The 17406-nt window shown below is 50.9% G+C and overlaps 2 long non-coding RNA genes across 5 annotated transcripts in view; one reads left to right on the top strand and one right to left on the bottom strand.

Moving 5' to 3' along the window:
• The window catches only part of LOC121137490, a 106848-nt gene that overhangs the window by 8890 nt on the left and 80552 nt on the right, over positions 1 to 17406 (bottom strand). The window contains exons 4-5 of one of the 2 annotated variants that reach the window (XR_005874730.1): positions 8542 to 8641; positions 299 to 937 (exon numbers count right to left, since the gene is read on the bottom strand). This is a non-coding gene — a long non-coding RNA (uncharacterized LOC121137490). Of the gene's footprint in view, positions 1 to 298; positions 938 to 8541; positions 8642 to 17406 lie in introns of those variants that run through there. The other variant, XR_005874729.1, reaches the window with a different exon arrangement.
• LOC110343150 overlaps positions 1 to 17406 on the top strand; it is a 73990-nt gene that overhangs the window by 49710 nt on the left and 6874 nt on the right. Inside the window, exons 6-7 of one of the 3 annotated variants that reach the window (XR_005874727.1) lie at positions 9024 to 9397; positions 16240 to 17147. This is a non-coding gene — a long non-coding RNA (uncharacterized LOC110343150). Of the gene's footprint in view, positions 1 to 9023; positions 9398 to 10232; positions 10349 to 16239; positions 17148 to 17406 lie in introns of those variants that run through there. The other 2 variants (XR_005874726.1, XR_005874728.1) reach the window with 2 other exon arrangements.

Genomic DNA, 17406 nt, shown 5'->3' with positions numbered 1-17406 from the left:
AGAACCCAAATGAAGCCAGACTGGTGCATAGCAACAGCGGGGGAGGCACAGACAGATGGACCCCTAAGCCTGTGTGCCAGTCAGCCTAACCTACTCGGTGAGTTCCAGGCCAGTCAGGTACCCTTCCTCAAAAAACAAGGAGAATGGTGTCCTGAGAGCCAACACCTAAAGTTGACTTCTGAAACACACACACACACGTAAACTCTGTCTCTTACACACATACACACTCACACACACTGTCACACACACTCCCTCTTACACACACACACACACACACACACACACACACACACACACACACACACACACACACCCCTGGTAAGCCATCATAGCACCTGGCCTCTCTGTCAGGAGGTGACCTTGGAAGTTTTCCCTTCAGTATCTGTCTGGATTTTTATTACCTTGATGAAATTACTGAGCACCAGCTGACATGGAAATAGCATTAGAGGTTTAATTCCCATTTCCAGACGTCAATAAATGCTTCAGATGAACAGCCCCTTGGCCCCCGTGGCTCCTGCCCGCTTCATGACTTTAATCATCCAGTCTAGAAAAACCCATGTTGCCCACTTGGTGCCATCTACCTTGGAGTCTGTGTTAAGGACACACACTTAGGAAATTCCCAGCACTGTCACAGAGGTTCTCCCAGCATTCCTGCCAGAGTGAAGAAAGAGGCAGACCCTCAGAATAAGTCACTCATTGTTTCCCACCTTAGCCTGGGAGTACACGAGAGCCTTGATTTCCTTCGGGGCACGGTGGGTTGTATAGTATAGGCTGCTGTACCGCAGGTTTTCTACCCAATATGGCTGTGCATCCCGGACTCCCAAGAAGGACTCAGAAGCTGACGGCGAGCAGTGATAGAAGGACGCTGCTGCCATTGGACTAGGAGTGGTGCTGGGTACGTCAGACCTTGAGCTCTGTGGAAGTCACGCTCTGTGCCCTGCTGGGGAGGTGGGGTGGGAGTTAGAAATTGGGAAGGCCAGAGGGATGGAGGGTCTTGAGTGGGAAAGGTAGGAGGGCTGTAGCTGCAACCCTTTCTACCTTACCCCATCGAGACTGCTCATATATTTTTGTTTATTTGTCTTTGTTGTTTTTGAGACTTCTCTGTGTAGCAGCCTGGCTGTTCTAGAGCTCATTTTAAAGAACAGGCTGGCCTTGAACTCACAGAGATCCTCCTGCCCCTGCCTCCAGCGTGCTGGGATTAAAGGTGTCTGCCCACCAGGCACGGCTTCCTCGTCTCCTGAGGAAGGTCCTGGAGCACGTGGCCTCCAGCCTCTCCACTCTAGTTCTGCCAGGCAGGCGACTCTTTGTACAGCCAAGACGAGCAGGTGACTGGCTGCCCAGTGCCTTGGCCCAGCAGCGTGACTCTGAAGGCAAGCGTCCGGGCAGCTTCCCAGGTTCTGTCCTTTCCGTCCAAGAGTTCCTGGGTCAATCTATGAACCTTCCCGGACCTTAGCCTCAGTATCTGCCAGCTGATGTACTGAGATCCAAAAGCTTGGCACCAGCAAACATTGATAATTGGGCACATGTAATGATGGTTCTTGGTGCCCGCTAAGTTGGCGCGGCTGGCTCTCCAAATGCCAGCTAAACAATGACTTGGACGTGCTTTCCCGTGGACTGTCTTGGGCATTATTATCACTGGCGTTGGGAAGCCAGTGGCAGTCAGTCCATAGGGCCAGCTCCATGTAAAGCAGAGTGAGGAGACTGTGGAGCACCCCCGGGGAGAGTAGTTAGTCACCAGCACAAATGACACCCACCCTATGGTCAAGATTTACACAGAAAGACCCACGTAGCCGCTGGGTGACTCAAGCACACTCCAAGAAAGTAAAATCCCAATCCTTTGTGTTGGCACCATCCCAGCCTTGCACCTAGGGAAGGTCATTCAAGAGCGAGGCAGAGGCTGGGGCCACAAGCAGACCAACCTGTAGTCAAGTCTACTCCTTAGTTTTGTCTAGAACCTACTGAAGCCCAACATGTCAAAGAGGAAGAAAATGATTATCTTAACATACCAAGTAACTGCACTGTATTAACCTGTAATCTCTGCAAAGATAAGTCCTGGATGGACTTGTATTTCTAATCCTGGCCTTATCCCTATAACTGCTCTGGCCAGATCTCCTTTTTGTAGTTGTGTGTGCCTGTATGTTCATGTGGAGGCCAGAGGTCAACCTGGGGTTTGCTTCCTCAGAAGCTAGCTACCTTGTTTTTTGAGACAAGGTTAATTGCTGGCCAAAGACTGGCCAATTAGCCTATGCCGGCTGGGCAGGGACTCCCAGGAATCATCCTGTCTCCAGGTCCTCAATGCTGGAATTACAGGTGTGCACTGCCACGCTCAGGTTTCTATGTGTATAGCGAGCACTTCATTCATGGGGCCATCTCCCTAGCTCTCTGCCCTTTAAAAATCTGTTTCTACTTTGGGGGCAAGCCTAACAAACTGAGTTTGGATTCCTAGAACCCATATAAACAGCAGGTGGGCATGGCAGCCTGAGTGCAATTTCAGCATTCTGGAGGCAGATACAGGGGATCTTCAGAGCAAACCGGCTAGCTAGTCCATATCCGTGAGTTCTGGGTTGAGTTGAGAGGAAAGAGTTGGAGAACAATTCAGGAAGACTTCCTATGTCAACCCTGGGCCTACACGCATGCACGCATGCATGCACGCTTGCACTAGCTGGCAGAGAAAATCCCTTTTCACCATGGCTACTTGCACCAAACAAAACAGAATGTAACAGAAAAGCCCGCTTCCAAATGTAGGGGAAGGCAGGTGCTAGGCAAATGACCTATAAAGGGTCTCGATGCTGGGGCCTTGGGGCCTTTGAGCCCCAGGCCTGCTCCAGCTCCGCAGCTCACTTCTGTTCTTGGGGCTATCTTTCTCTTCCTTCTACTCCTATCCTTGTTCAGCGTTCCAGCTCCAACGCTTTGTTGTAGCGCACAAGACCCGGGAGCCCTCGGTGGGTATCACTCACACCCCGACTCACAAGTCATTTACAACCCAGTGGCCTCGGCATTCTTGTACACAGGCTGTTACTCTAGGTCTAGAGGCTCCTTTGGGGGAGTATGTCTAGTATGTGTGGCAGGGAATCACCCTCCAGGGACAGCAGGGAGCCGGTAGACAACTACTAGGCTCTCTTGCTCTTTGGGTAGAGTGATCTGAGATGTGTTGTACAGGCCCCTCATCCTCTATTGCTCCATTCCTGGGACTATACCCAACACTCACCTGTCTGTTAGAAGTGTATTAATTTTGAGCAGGTGTGGTTACACTGTTCCTATGGTAACCAGCAGCAGGGTAGTCTGAGGGGCAATGCGTGTGTCCTCATGTGCTTACCGTGTTCTGCAAATGAGCCAGACCTTGGTACACCCTGAAACATCACATCACAAGATCACAGGAGTCTTGCTCACTCACCTTAGTCCTATGCAGACTTTCAGGGAATCAGAATACAATACACAAGTCAGGTCAACATCCTGGACCGGGTAGGCATTTTCTTTTTAAATTTTATATCTTTTTATTTTATGTGTTTTGCCTGCATGGTGTGTCTATGCACCATGTGTGCAGTGCCCGGAGAGGCCAGAAGAGGGCGTCAGATGCCCTAGAACTGGAACTAGGTGACTGTGAGCTGGTATGTGGGAGCTGGGAACTGAACCTGGGTCCTCTGGAAGAACAGCCAGGGCTCTTAACCATGGAGCAGTCTCTCCAGCCCCAGGTAAATAACCCTGTAGGTGGAACCTCAGGACCTGAGTTTTGAGACATTAAGGGTCCACAAAGGGCAAGGGCCGTAGCAGTAGAGATAAACTGAAGGCGGCCAGCTGGCACTCAGGCATCTTGGCAGACACCACCAAGATGGGGTGTGCAAGAATGAAGTCCTGGTTCAATGAGGCTACCAGGCGGTTGGAGCCCAGCCTGAAGTTTATTAGTACAGTTAATATTGCATGCAAATAGATTCCCCGACCCTGGCCATGCCAGTCCACTAATTCAGGCCCCGTCTGCTACATCTTTACTCTCAGCAGGCTAACCCTGCCAAATGCCTTCTCTGGAGTGCACGTCATGCTGTGCTTGTGTAAGACAAAGCCACTGTGCCGACCCTGTCACATCAGCTTTATGGCCCCGTCTGGTCAGGGCGATGGCGGGAGAAGGAACACACAGGATTCTCCTCAGCATCTCCCTCCAGCTCCGGAGCCCACCCTGCCTTCCTTGTCTTCCTCTTTCTTTCTTTTTAGATTAACACCGTATTCGCTAACTGGACCTAGAGTCAACCATAGCGTTGGACGTCTGCCAAGGCCAACGTTTTTGTGAACAGGAATGTCAAAGCTCTTGGTGATCTCCAAATCCTTCCTAGCAGCCCCACATGGCCATCAGCTGAACATGCCAAGGAAGGCTTAAAACGGAAAGCTCAGTTGTCCTGGGCCTTTCTAGGATGACGGCAGAGCCATTAACGTGGGCTGTAGGAAGATGGCTTCTGGCATCACCAGATGGGGGAGGAGCATGCCCAGGCCCCGTAGTATGCTGTTCCTTCAGTCCATGGCCCAGTGCTGTCTAGGTCTTGGATTTGAACCTGGGTTATCCCCAGAGTAGGGTCTGGAGGTGTAGCTCAGTTGGTAGAGTGCTTTCCTAGCATTCAGGAAGCCCTGAGTGTAGTGTGGTGGTACATGGTTTTAACCCTGGTACCAGGAGGCAGAGGAACTAGGGAATGAAGTTCAAGTCTATCCTCAGTCACACAGCTGAGTCTGAGGCCAGCTTGGGCTACATGAGACCCTGTTTGTTCATAAAGAAACAAACTTCGAAGCAAATCCCAGCGAAGCCGCCTTCTGCCTCTGACTTCAAGCACACTGTTTCCCCTCTGGCCTTCACGTGGCCTGTTTGTAAATATGGCCACACCTTAGCCCTCTGCATATGACAGCTTCAGGGATTGAGTTTTTGAGACACATTAGCCATGCAGAATGCTGCTGGCAGACACTCAGCAAACATTGGGAGAAGGTTAACTCACATTCTCATGGATCCAGAAACTAACTATCTGCAGCTTCCTGGAGAACCTACACTGAGTGCATGGTGAAACTCCACACAGGCATGTCTTTGAGGGTCTTCAGAGGGGAACTCTATTCTCTTGTCTGTTAATTACAGAAGCACAGCAATGAAGAGACCTGTCTACCACACTCCTCTGCATTGCCCTTTGGTGGGCACGAGGAGGCACCGCAAAGGAAGGAAGCACAGGGCCCAGGGTTCTATCCCAGCCCCTGGGTCCTTCATCAGCTACTGTGACTGGGAAAATTAACCAACCCAAGGCAGAAGGATCTTGAGTTTCAGGCTTCTCAGAAACAGCGTTGAACCCATCCATAGTATATCCTAGTCATCAGGCTCCATACCACAATTGTTATCTTTAAAAAACCAACAAAGGCCATCTATTTATTATTGTGTGTGGGGTGGAGGGAGGTGTGTATCTCAGAGGATCGCTTGTGGGACTTGGGTCTCTCCTTCCACCATATGGGTTCTGGAGAAAGTGTCTTTAGATGCTGAGCCATCATGCTGGCACCCCCAATTACTTTTCTTATTTAGTTTCAACTGGAGTGAGACACTGCTGTTTTACCAGTTTCCCACCCAAGGAGACAGAGGTGTGGGCGTGGTAATCAGCTTAGCCACAGCTGCAGCTAGCAGATGCCAGGGCGAGGCTTGAGCCCCCAATCTGCTGGCTCCAGGCCACTAAGCTGTAATGTGTATCTTTGGTGTGATGTCCTGGCGTCTATGGGGCATAGGTGGGCTTCCCAAATTACCAGTTTCATCTAGCATTTTCCTATTCCAAGTTGCAGCTATGTCTCCTGCAAAAATCCCAACCTCACGTTCCCTTTATTGTATATTTTAAAGACAATGTCTCATGTGTCTCAGGCTTGCCTCCAACTTATTACACAGATGACAGTAGTCTCGAACTTCTCATCCTTCTGTCTCCAACTCCTAAGTGCTGGGATTATAAGTGTCCATCATAATGCTATGTTTAGGCAGCATTGGGGATTGAACCCAGGGTCTTGTGAATACTAGGCAAGGGCTCTACCACCTGAGCTACAAACCCGGGGCTCCCTTTATTATTTTGATGAATATTGTACTTAGGTTTGCGGTGGTAGGGTGAGTATATATATACATATATATATTATGTGGGGGAGAGTAAAATTAGACAACCCCACTACCTAGCACATCATAACAACTAGAACATAAACACACACACACACACACACACACACTCATCTTAACCTAGTTTTCACTTGCCAATTTGTTGAGTAAAATCAGTCAGCAATACCATGCTAATTAAAACGTGATGGAATCAGGCTATTTGCAAAATTAGCAGTTCTGACTGTCTGGCCTCAGTGGCCCAGGGGAGGCCCACTGAAGCCTGCTTCTGCATTGTGTTCTTATGAATCTGTGCTGAGAAGATAGTTTCTCCATCACGGTCTGGAGCAAGCCCTGCCTACCTAGCAGACTGCAAACATCTCTGAACTTTGTTCACTGGATAAGAGCAGACATTAACTTCCTATTAGCATCCCTGCACATTTCCCTCAGGAAGATCAATCACATGCCAAGCCAGACACATGGCTCCTGCTCATGACTCATCTTGGGAGGTAGGAAGCATAGCTGTTCTGTGATGGTTCCAGGGACCTGGGTGCAGCATTGGTTGGGAGGAGCAGAGGGAAATTAGGTTTAGGAGCAGAATAATAAGTAGGACTTTGGGAGAACACTGCTTTATGTCATATGGCCAGTTCACTGGCCACACATTTGCTGTATGCATGCGTGCTATTCGAGTTTGAGCTTACGATGCCTTCTTTTCCACACCTCAAATTTGGTGTCTTATGTGTGTGCGTGCGTGCATGCACGTGTGTGTGTGTGTGTGTGTGTCCCTTTCTCTTTTTAGCCAAATCAGTGTTGGCTGTGCTCCATGTCTTTAGCATCCTAGGAGCCGAAAGGGACAGAACGTTTAGCATTCTCTACTCAAATAATTACAATACTGCAGTTTCAAGACACCCTGACTTCCTTTTACTTTGCTGTTGAAACCCTGCTTTTGTGACTCTGGCCCTGCCCCCTCCCCTCTCTCCGAAGCATCTTCTTCATCTCCATCCTAGGCTTGTTAAGGGCTGGATAACAACAGGAAGTGAAAACCCCACAGGGATGAAGGGTTCCCTAAAGGGTTGTGGGCTCCTTGCCTCCCCGGAATCATGGTGGTTGCTATTTTAAGGACCAAGCAACATGCAGGGAAAACTTGCTTTATGGAAACTCAGTAACCGAAAGCCTCCATCCACACACACACACACACACACACACACACACACACACACACACACACACACACACACACGAAGCTGCTTCCCCCGGAAATCTAGTAGGACTCTGCTGAAAGCTACCTCCTGCCTGAAATTCCTGTGAGCTACACTATCTTAGGGACACACCCCTGGGTAAGGAGAGTTGCATCTATACATAGCCCTGGGAATCCATATCCCTTCACCAGCCCAGGGAGACATATCAACAAGGGGCAGAGTGGCACATACCACAAATACAAGCTGTTCCCAGTCAAGACAATTCCTCTTAGCCATACTGACCTCAAGGTCATCACCTACAGGTTCCCTTCCCTGTCTGTCCCTGTCTGGAAGGCTGCAAGCCCAGAGCATGTGAGCTGCTGTCCCTTCCTGGGGGGCTCTAGGCAATTCCATTCTCACAGCACCAAATGCTCCCTTTTCAGATAAAGCTGGAAACAGCAGTTGTTTTTCTCATGGAAGAAAAGAAGTCTCAGTTGTTGCGGGGCAGGACGGGGCGGGGTGGTGGTGTTCTGAACACCTTCGAGACCCTTGCTGCTCACCTGGCTGCCACTGTCTTCAGTAGAATCTCTGCCTCCCTCCCTCCCTCCCTCCCTCCCTCCCTCCCTCCCTCCCTCCCTCCCTCCCTCCCTCCCTCCCCCTCCTCCCCTCCCCCTCTTCCAAAGCCCCGCTTCCTTCCCACAGTTCAGCTGCAGAGCCCTGCCACATGCGTCTCTTGAAAGAAAGGTCCCATGACTTTTGTCACAACAAGTTTCCAACCTGCCTAGCATTTCTCCTACGAACTTCTCTTTGTAAAAGTGCAGCCCTCAGTATAGTCACGGGGGAAGACAATCGTCAACGCATGGAGCATTCACAGACCAGCAAGGGGAGCCCTGCTGCAGGACAGAGTGAGTTACCTACAGCTGCAGCCACAGCCAGTGCCCAGGGACAGCTCCTGAGAACCAATGAGGGAGTCCCCACCTCTCATACCCTCAGCCCTGAGCTGGGACGACAAACGAGGAAACACAGGCTCACCCTCCCAACGTCACTCACATCACTTTGAGACCTGCTGGCACACACACCGCCTGGCCATCACTGAGAGAACTGACCTGCATAAGGAAAGGTCAAGTCTGAAGACCGTGGTGATCCAGGCAGTGTAACCATCTCCTGGCCACAGGGACCTCCGGCCTCGAAGACCGAGGCTGGACTTCGTTGGGATATTACCGCAGCCACAGGACTTCAGCTCAGGCCCCGGAACCTCAGATCTGCAGGGGTGACACTCACCTGTATTATAAATGTCGAGGGGTGGAAGACAAGAGGTTCCCGGGAGTTTCTCAACAGCAACTCTAGCTCAATCTGGGAGTTCCAGGTTCAGTAAGAGACACTGTTTAAAAAAAAAAAAAAAAGATGGATGACTCGTGAAGAATGACACCTGATACTGATCTCTGGTCTCCAACACACATGTGCATGCACCCAACACACACGCACGCACGCACACGCACCCACTCTTGAGTTCTGGGAGCAGGAGGCAGCTTACTGCACATGGAGGTGCCCTAGGCCTGGGTAGAGTCATGGAAGGAACCGGAAGGTGAGGAGGCACCAGTGAGGCACCACGAAGGGAGCCACACGGCTTCCCTGGTAATCCCATTAACAATTAACAGCGGATCTCCGTACAAACATTGATGTCATTGAGTAAGGAATGCTTAGATGACAACCCCTGAGCCTTTGCTCAGAGTAAAGCCTTTTTTTTTTTTTTTTTGTCACAGAGGGCAGCAAGGACGTCATACTCCAGAGATGATGTGTTACCTGGAAACACCACCCGCTACGCTGGCCAGTGCTCCGCTCCATTGCCAAAATGGGATTAGCAACACCTTTGAGTCTCAAAATCAGACACTTATGTGACTGGTTTGGGGCTACAGCTGTCCCCAGTTGAGACATCCTCCAGGCCTGCTGTGGAGACAGGCTGAGGAAGTGGACGTGTAGGGCGTTGATGATAAATCCACTGCACCACATGGATTCCCAGAACATTCCACATACGTTATGCCAAGAAGGTTTGGAAGTAGATCCTGGAGTCCTACTCCAGCTACCCAGCCACCCCTGTGCCCTGGGAGGGCAGTCGCCTTCTCCCCTTAGGACTGAGGTAAGGTTCTTCAGCCCCTAATCCTCCGCCTCTCCAGGGACCTCTGACATTTCTGCCAGTGGTAACAGTTCTCAGGAACTGAAATTCTCTGGCAGATATCTGCTCCAGATGCTTTAGTGTCTTGCCAGAGGTGTAACCTTGATTTTGAAACTGAAGAATCCGTCTGACCCTTAGAGGACTGGGGAGAGGGGAGCCCAGAGCAGGGCTCAGGAGTCCTTTCACAGGACCCCGGAGCCTGAGGCAGCCAGCCCATCAGCATGCTCACTGAGTCTAGGAGTCTGAAGCTGTTCCCGAGTGCTCGCTGGTCAGCCCAGCTGCTTTTCTAAATTAGTCTTCACGGGCTAGGACCCAGGAGACAACGTTCACTTCCACAGTGCCTTCCCGCTCCAGACACCAGACACTCAGCCTAGAAAAGCCAGCACTAACCTCGTCCAGGGATGCCGAGGAGGAACAGAGACATTTGGCCTGGCTTGGGGGTTTAGAAAACACGACCAAGCCCCACTGCTAACACACACCTCTGCTCCTAACCCTGTAGTCATGTAGCATAGTGACCAGTTTTATGTTAACTTGAAGCAAGCTAGAGTTATCTGAAAGGTGGGGGAAGTCCCAGCCCACTGTGGGTGACGTACCCCTGGGCTGGTGGTCCCGGGTTCTATAAAGAAAGCGGGCTGAGCAAGCCAATAAGGAGCAAGCCAGTAAGCAGCTCCCATCCATGGCCTCTGCATCAGCTCCAGCCTCCAGGTTCCTGCCCTGTTTGAGTTCCTGTCCTGACTTTCTTTACAAAGAATAGCAATATGGAAGTTTAAGCTGAATAAACCATTTCTTCCCCCAATAGAAACGCTAAAGCCGGGCATGATGGCGCCACCTTTAGTCCTAACACTCTGGAGGCAGAGGCAGGGGGATGTCTGTTTTTGAAGCCAACCTGGTCTACAAGGCAAGTTCCAGGGCAGCCAGGACTGTTACAGAGAAAGCCTGTTTTGAAAAAACAAAACAAAACAAAGCAAAACCCTAACTAAGATTCCACTGAGAAGGTATTATCAACCCTAGTTTGGGGGTGAGAAAATGGAGACACCCCCACCTCCTGCATGTGCTTCCATTGGTCGGAGGGCCAGCCAGGATGCCTGGCTTTGAGATCCCCAGATGGTGAGCCTTCAGGGGTGCACCCATCACAGTGGGGGTGGGGAGCGGTGGCAGGCTCTAGCTGAGACACCACTGCAGAAGGCTCCTTCCTAGAAGCCCCTCCCCCTGCAGAACACTGGTTCTAAATGCACAGAGCAGCCGTCAGCAGAGGACCAGCTCTTGGAAACCATCTGACCAGAGTGTGCAAGCCCAGTGTTGGCATGCAATTACAACAAGAGGCACCTCTTTCCCCATTGAAAGTTGACTTACTGTTTTCAGTTTTTTGGCAATGAGGATAAATAAGTTCCTAAGTTACAGTTACAATCTTCCTTTGTGTGTATGCGTGTGTGAACATGGGTGCGTATGTGTGTGTGTGCGCGCACATGCCTGTGTCTATGTCTGTGGAGGCGTGAGAATACCTTTGGGTGCCACTCCTCAGGGACCATCCTGGTTTTTTGAGGGGAGTTTCTCACTAGGACCTAGGGCTTGCTCATTAAGTTGATGAGCTAGTCAGTCAGGCCTAGGGATCTGTGGTCTTTGCCTTCCCAGTGTTGGGATTACAAGCAAGTGCCACCATATTCAGTTTTCCCCTATGCCTTCTGGGAATTGAACTTAGGTCTTTATGCTGTGGGGGAAACATTTTACCAACTGAGCTCCCTCCCCACCCAGCTCTGCACCCAACTTGTCACCTTCTGACAAAGAGTCTTTAGCCTAGGCTGGTCTCAAACTCAGGATCCTCCCTCCTGCCTCTGCATCCCATATGCTGGGATGACAGGTGTGTGCTGTCTGATAATTACTATCTTTCTGAAGAATCACCTTTGAGACAGCACTGGGACTCTGGGTCAGGCTGATACTTAAGCTAACTTCCTGGCTCTGCAGTTTCGGCTGCATGCATCTGAGTCTCCTCTTGGGTAGCATGGGGACAGTGTGTCCCTTGGAGGGCTGCTGGAAGATCACTCCAGATGATATGGGGGAGGCAGAACCATCCCAGGGTGCCAGTGAGATGGGGGGCAGGGGGAGCCCAGAGTGTCTTAGTTTTATTCCCCTTGCCTTTGGAGCTCTGTTCTGGCCACAAAAGAGATTTTTCACCTGGTCCATGATTCCCTGTGAAAAATCCCTTTCTGAGTCAATGGTCTAAGGAGCTGGGCTTGCTACTGCAGAATGCATTATTCCAAGAACACTCCAGCAAAAAGCACATAAACACCGAGGTTAAGCCAGGAGGATGGACACTGTCACCATGAGCAGGGCACCCAGGCGGCCTGGCAGCTCTGCTCCTGAGGATTAAGGGAACCAGGCATCAGCTGTCAGCTACGCAAAGAGGAAATTAGTCAGCAATTCCCGGTGACAGCTCTTCTTCTGAACAGTAGGAGAATAATGGACCGCTAAGTCCTTCCAGTCAAGCTGGAGAGCAGGATCTGAGGAACAAGTGCGTCCCACCTGCCAGTCACTGGGAAGGAGGGACAGAGCTCTGCATGCAGCTTCAGCCTTCAGTGAATTCCCAGGAGAAAAATTGTGTTTTATGCTTTGGCTCCGATAACCCTGGAAGGCCACGTGTCTTCACATCTTGATTTTGTTTCTGGTCACTTTGGACCGGTCTTCCCTGCCCGGAGTTCTGCACAGCATGCATGCCCCTCCCCCAGCCGGCAGTCCTGGCTGCCAGGGCTGAATTCAAGAGTGTGAGTGTCGTTAGCTGACATTCATCAAAACACTCCTCATTGTTCTCAGACACTCGAGGCCGGCGGAGAGGTGGAACTTGTTCGTTCGCATTTCATGTTAATGTGTATTGAGGACTTGCCTGACAAAACACATTACTGTAAGAATTGCCAGCCTGAAAATGAAGCTATGTTTACGGCTCACCCTTATTTTTTTCTTTCCTAGAGGAAATGACACTTCCCCTCTCTACCCTTCCCAGCCTTCTGTGGCTCACCCTCCCCTATCATCCACACAGCCTTAGCATTTAATTTTTCCTTCACGAGTAAAGCTTTTGTTGGCGGTGTCTGCGAAAGTATAATAAACATCTTGGGCTTCTGCACTGGTGCCTGAGATTAAAAACATGAAACAATGAGCCTCGACACACTGCTTTTAATGTGGTGTGATGAGTAGCATTTCCCAGGGGGCCACACGGTGGCCATCTGACTGCAGATCCATGGGCTGTGTGGGGTGGGGTGGGGTGGGGTGGGGTGGAGGGGGGCGGTGCTGGATGCGTCCCACAGACATCCAAGCCACGCTGGATGGCGGGCAGTCGGGACTCTGTCTACGTGACACCTGCACCACAGGCTCCTTCAGAGCCCAAGGCTTTCACTTTTGGGTTTCAAGTGTTGTGAAAACAAAACAAAAAAAGTCTCCTCTCTCACATGGAAAATCTTTTATGCTTCTTTGGTCTGTCCCTCTCTGGATGAGGGCACTTCCCTAAGGGCAAGGCATTCCCTGAGGGATGTTATTTTGGAGTCGGGATTCAGGAGAAGTGGTGGCAGATGGCAGAGGAGACCCATGAAAGTCACAGGGACGAGGGACACCTAGGCTTTGCTGCTTCTTTCCTTCCTTCAGCTTAGGTCACAAACAGTCTGGGTGTCCACTAAGGAGTTCGGTCGCGCCTTACGTTTTACTGGGATGAAACCCATGTGCCATTCAGGGGCCCAGCTCCTTGAACTTTGTATCACCAAACTTTGAAGCTTCACGAGGCCATGAAGGTGGGGAGTTTGATCTCCCGGCCTTTCTTTCTTTCTTTTTTTTTTTTTTTTTTTCTCGTTTGTGGACCTCAGTGAGGTTCCGTGGGCTACATTCTCTCCAGGGAGGACTTCTGTCCTCAGGCCCACCTTGGCTGGGGACAGGGATTGTTCAGTACAGCTCTGGCAAGCAGCCTTGCTAGTTCGAGGTCTCTGAATCAGGAGATGAGCACAGAGGTAGGTGAGGGGGACTACCTGGGAGGTGTGAGCGACTTCCAGCTAGCGACTTCCTGGGAGTGGGCGGTGCCAGTTCCTGCCTCGACCACCCCGCCACCACCACATCATCGCCCGGGTGCCTTCCCACCATCAGCTATGCGACATGTGCCCCCCCTTAAAAATGCCCGCCCAAGCACAGCTCACTCTCCTGTTCCTCACTCAACTCTCTTCTCCCTCATCTCTTTCCTGTTCTCTGTCTGTCTGTCTGTCTGTCTGTCTGTCTGCCTGCCTGCCTGCCTGCCTGCCTGCCTGCCTGCCTGCCAGCCTGCCTGCCTCTCATCTGACGTGGCCTTTCTGCTCTTTCACTCTCCCCCCACCCAGTAAACCCGTTGCACTAACTCCGTTGGGCGTGGCCCGTCTGCTTAGCGGCACACGTTGGCAGGGCCCGCCGGAAGGTGCCCACTTTGGCTTTCTGGTTTTTTTTTTCTGTCCTTTCAGGTGGGCCAATCACATGTCATGGGAACCCCTAGTTCTTGCGACAGGGAAAAGGCGTGGCAGGGACAGGTGGGGGTCTCAGACTGTGTAAGGCTGTTGCAGAAGCCAGCCCCGGGGAGTCCAGGAACCCAGCCAGACACAGCGGCTCTGTACAGAGCCCACGGGCTGCATGGCTGACCTCCTGCCGGGTGAGTGCCTCTGGTCAAGACGTGGTAAAAGCATGTCCACTCTGGAGACACTGGATATAAAACGGCTCACTGCTAAATTCACAATTCAAGCACCCCAGGGTGGTGCTAAGAGAATCGGTTTCAGTGAGTTAGAAGACTGTTTCTAATTCAAACCTTGATGGGTACAGCCGTCCCCTCCTCTGGTACCCAAATCTGTGCTACCCAGCTGATTTTAAAAAGAAATAATTAGCTGTGGCAAAACGTCTGACAAAACCAATTTAAGGAAGGGCTTATTGTGGCTTGTGATTTGATGGTTCATTCGGTCCATCGTGCTGGGGAAGGCACCTTACGCGTCTGGTCACAGCTCAGTGAGCCTTCTCTCCCCCCCCCCACTTTTTTATTCAGTCTGGGACCCCAGCCTGTGGGGTAGCACTCCTCACCTCCAGGGTGGTTCTTCCCTCCTCCGTTAAATCTCTCTGAAAACATCCTGACAGACAGAGACTCCCGGAAGTGTACATCCCAGGCTGTTCTGAGTCCAGTCAAACTGACAGTGAAGAATCGCCATCAAGATTCGGAAAAAGTAGCAATCTGGCTGTTTGAAGCAATAACTGCAGCCCTTTGCCTTCTGAATTTGAAGGATAAACAACAGAAGAGAGTCCTGTGTGGCTTGGACGGATCACAGTGGGTGAAGACTAACAAACACTGACCAGTCACACGGTGTCTAGGCAGCAGGAAGAAGGTGACATCTATTCCAGATCTAAGCACCGTTGTCTTAGTTAGGTTTCTGTTGCTGTGCTAAAATACCAAAAGCAACTTGGGGGAGGCTTATCTCAGGTCTCACTGTGCTCTGAAGAAAGGCAGGGCATGACCTCAAGGGAAAGCAGAAGCCACAGGCAGACTGCTCCCAGGGCTTGTTCAGTTGGCTTTCTGACACACCCCAGGGCCGCTCACCCAGGACCGGCACCACCCCCAGAGAGCTGGACTCTTCCACATCAGTCATTAATCAGAACAATACCCACACACTCGCCCAAGGCCAGTTTTCCCAATTATGAGTTCCCCCTTCCCAGATTTGTATCAAGCTGACCACAGTTCTGAAGTAATAATTGGGTTAAGGAAATATGCTCTATTAACCTCTTGAACAGATTACTAAATGGGTACATTCAGACCTCCCCCCACCCCCGGACCCAGCTTCAATCCAAGATGGCTACTCTGCCTTGCCTCTCTGAGAGCTAGCTATCTCAGACAAGCCTGATGCCTCCACAGACTGTCTGCAGAGTAGCCTCACATCCAGCCCAAGGGAAAAGAGGAAGCAGACAGGAGGCTCGAACCCCCGGCAGAGTGCCCAGCAGAGGCCAGAGACCGGATCGCCTGCAGGCTGGCACATGATGCTTGTCGTAGTATTTATGCCCATCCCTTGTATTTCTGCACTAGCTACATCACACACCTCTCCAAAGGAGCAGAAGACCCTCAAGGTCGGGCGGGACCTTCTTTGACTTGCTCAGCCCCGGAGCTCCAACGCCAGGCACAGCATCTGGCACGCAGCAGGTGCTGAGTCAGCTTGCTGGGTGGACCCAAGGGATGAGTGACACCGGGAAGGTACCGCCCTCGCATTGCACTCCTGGTGCTTGCACAGAAGCAGGGGAGGTGAGCCCACGCTCCAGAATTATGTCAAAGGCGAGAAGCCACCGCTGCCGTGACCCTTAGCTGCCCTACCAGCCGGGCGTCGCAGCCTGCTGACCGTGCTGCTTCCAGCCCGTGCTTCTAAGGCTGGAAGTCACTGGGGAAACATGGTGGGGTAGGGGAAAAGAAGGCACGCTTGAACCGAGAGGACAGAAGGGTCTCTCAACACTGCCTGGAACTTAACCACACGCGTGCCAGTGGAGACTCAGATGTGAAAAATTCCAGCTCTGAGGGCAAGGGGATTCTTTAAACACTTCTTTCAAACATATTTGTGTTTGACACACAGTGTCCACAAAACCCTCTCCTGACCTAACCTATCGATGAAAATCCAGGTGTATAGTGCAGGTAATCTCCATCCCCCTTCTCCAGTGTTTCACCCGTGCTAGGTAAGCTCTCTTCGACTGAGCTGGACACCCCAGCACCCATAGGGGGGGCTCTCTTACAACTGTTGTTTGCTGATATTTTGGCCTTAACAGTGACTTTTACTTCCAATTCTTAGCCCTTCAACCTGCCAGCCAACCTTTCTGTAAATGGATAAGATTCTTATGAAAACTAAACTTACGGACAGAAGAGCATTGAAATGTTCGGGTTCATTTGCAAACGGAAATGACTGCTTCTTTTCCGAGCTCTACAGCTCCACATGGAGTGAAAAAAAAAAAAATAAAACCTGGCTTCACACTCAGCCAACCGACTACTTTTCTATGTTGGAGCGAGTCCCTGCGTGCTTGGTAGGGAAGTTTACTGCAGACTGAATGGTAACGCATGAGAGAGTGGAGACCAGCACCTGAGCACAGGGTCCTAGGCTAAGAGGGTGGTTGGGCACTCAAAACCAAGAGTCACACCTGGCCTAGATAGGGCTCATCTTTGCCGGCCACTTGCAACATGATGCCCCGCGTCGAGGGCTTAGATTACACATAGGAACACTGCAAAACACGATTTAAAAGTGCGCCTTCTGGGGTTGGGGAGATGCTGATAAACCGGCCTGCCTCCACCTGAGGTAAAGCCATCTTATAGTAAAGACACACTAGGCTCATTCCTGTTTCTGATTACATCACTGTTTCTTAAGGATTGGGGTAGCCCCACCTGTAAGTTTAACTACAAACGATTCTGTACTGCCTGTTCCAGGAATGTAATCACATTTTTGTTTCAAAAAGTTGTTAAGGCCGCTTTGCAACTATGTCTTTGTTTCAGGGGTTGTTATGACCAACCTACCCTTATGTTCCGCTTCTGTAACTCTACCTATTTGCCTGACAAATCCCCCATTTGGAAATTCTCTCTCATCCATCTACAGCCATCCCACCCTGAGCACACCTGATCTCGTCTGAACGACCCCCTACTCCTAAACTACAAAAACCCTTATCTTTCCTATGTCCAGTGCTGATCTCTTGAACCCATCTTTAAGGAGAGGCAGCCCATGTACACAAATAATAAAGCTTGCTTTAATTAATTTGGGCTGGTGGTAATTCTCTCTGCATCTATGGGATTAACAATGGCTCAGAGGTTAAGAGTCCCTCCGCTCTTCCAGAGGGCATAGGTTCAGTTCCCATGTGGTGGCTCACAACTTCTGGTAGCTCCACTTCCAGGGCATATGAAGCTCTCTTCTGGCCTTGTTGGGTACTTGGCACACACATGGCACACACATACATGTAGGTACACACACACCAGG

The sequence above is a fragment of the Mesocricetus auratus genome, unplaced genomic scaffold (genome assembly GCF_017639785.1).
Source record: "Mesocricetus auratus isolate SY011 unplaced genomic scaffold, BCM_Maur_2.0 Super-Scaffold_100691, whole genome shotgun sequence".
Taxonomy (NCBI): Eukaryota; Metazoa; Chordata; class Mammalia; order Rodentia; family Cricetidae; genus Mesocricetus; species Mesocricetus auratus.
The sequence above is the reverse complement of the archived record's forward strand: the minus strand, read 5'-3'. Positions and strand labels throughout refer to the sequence as shown.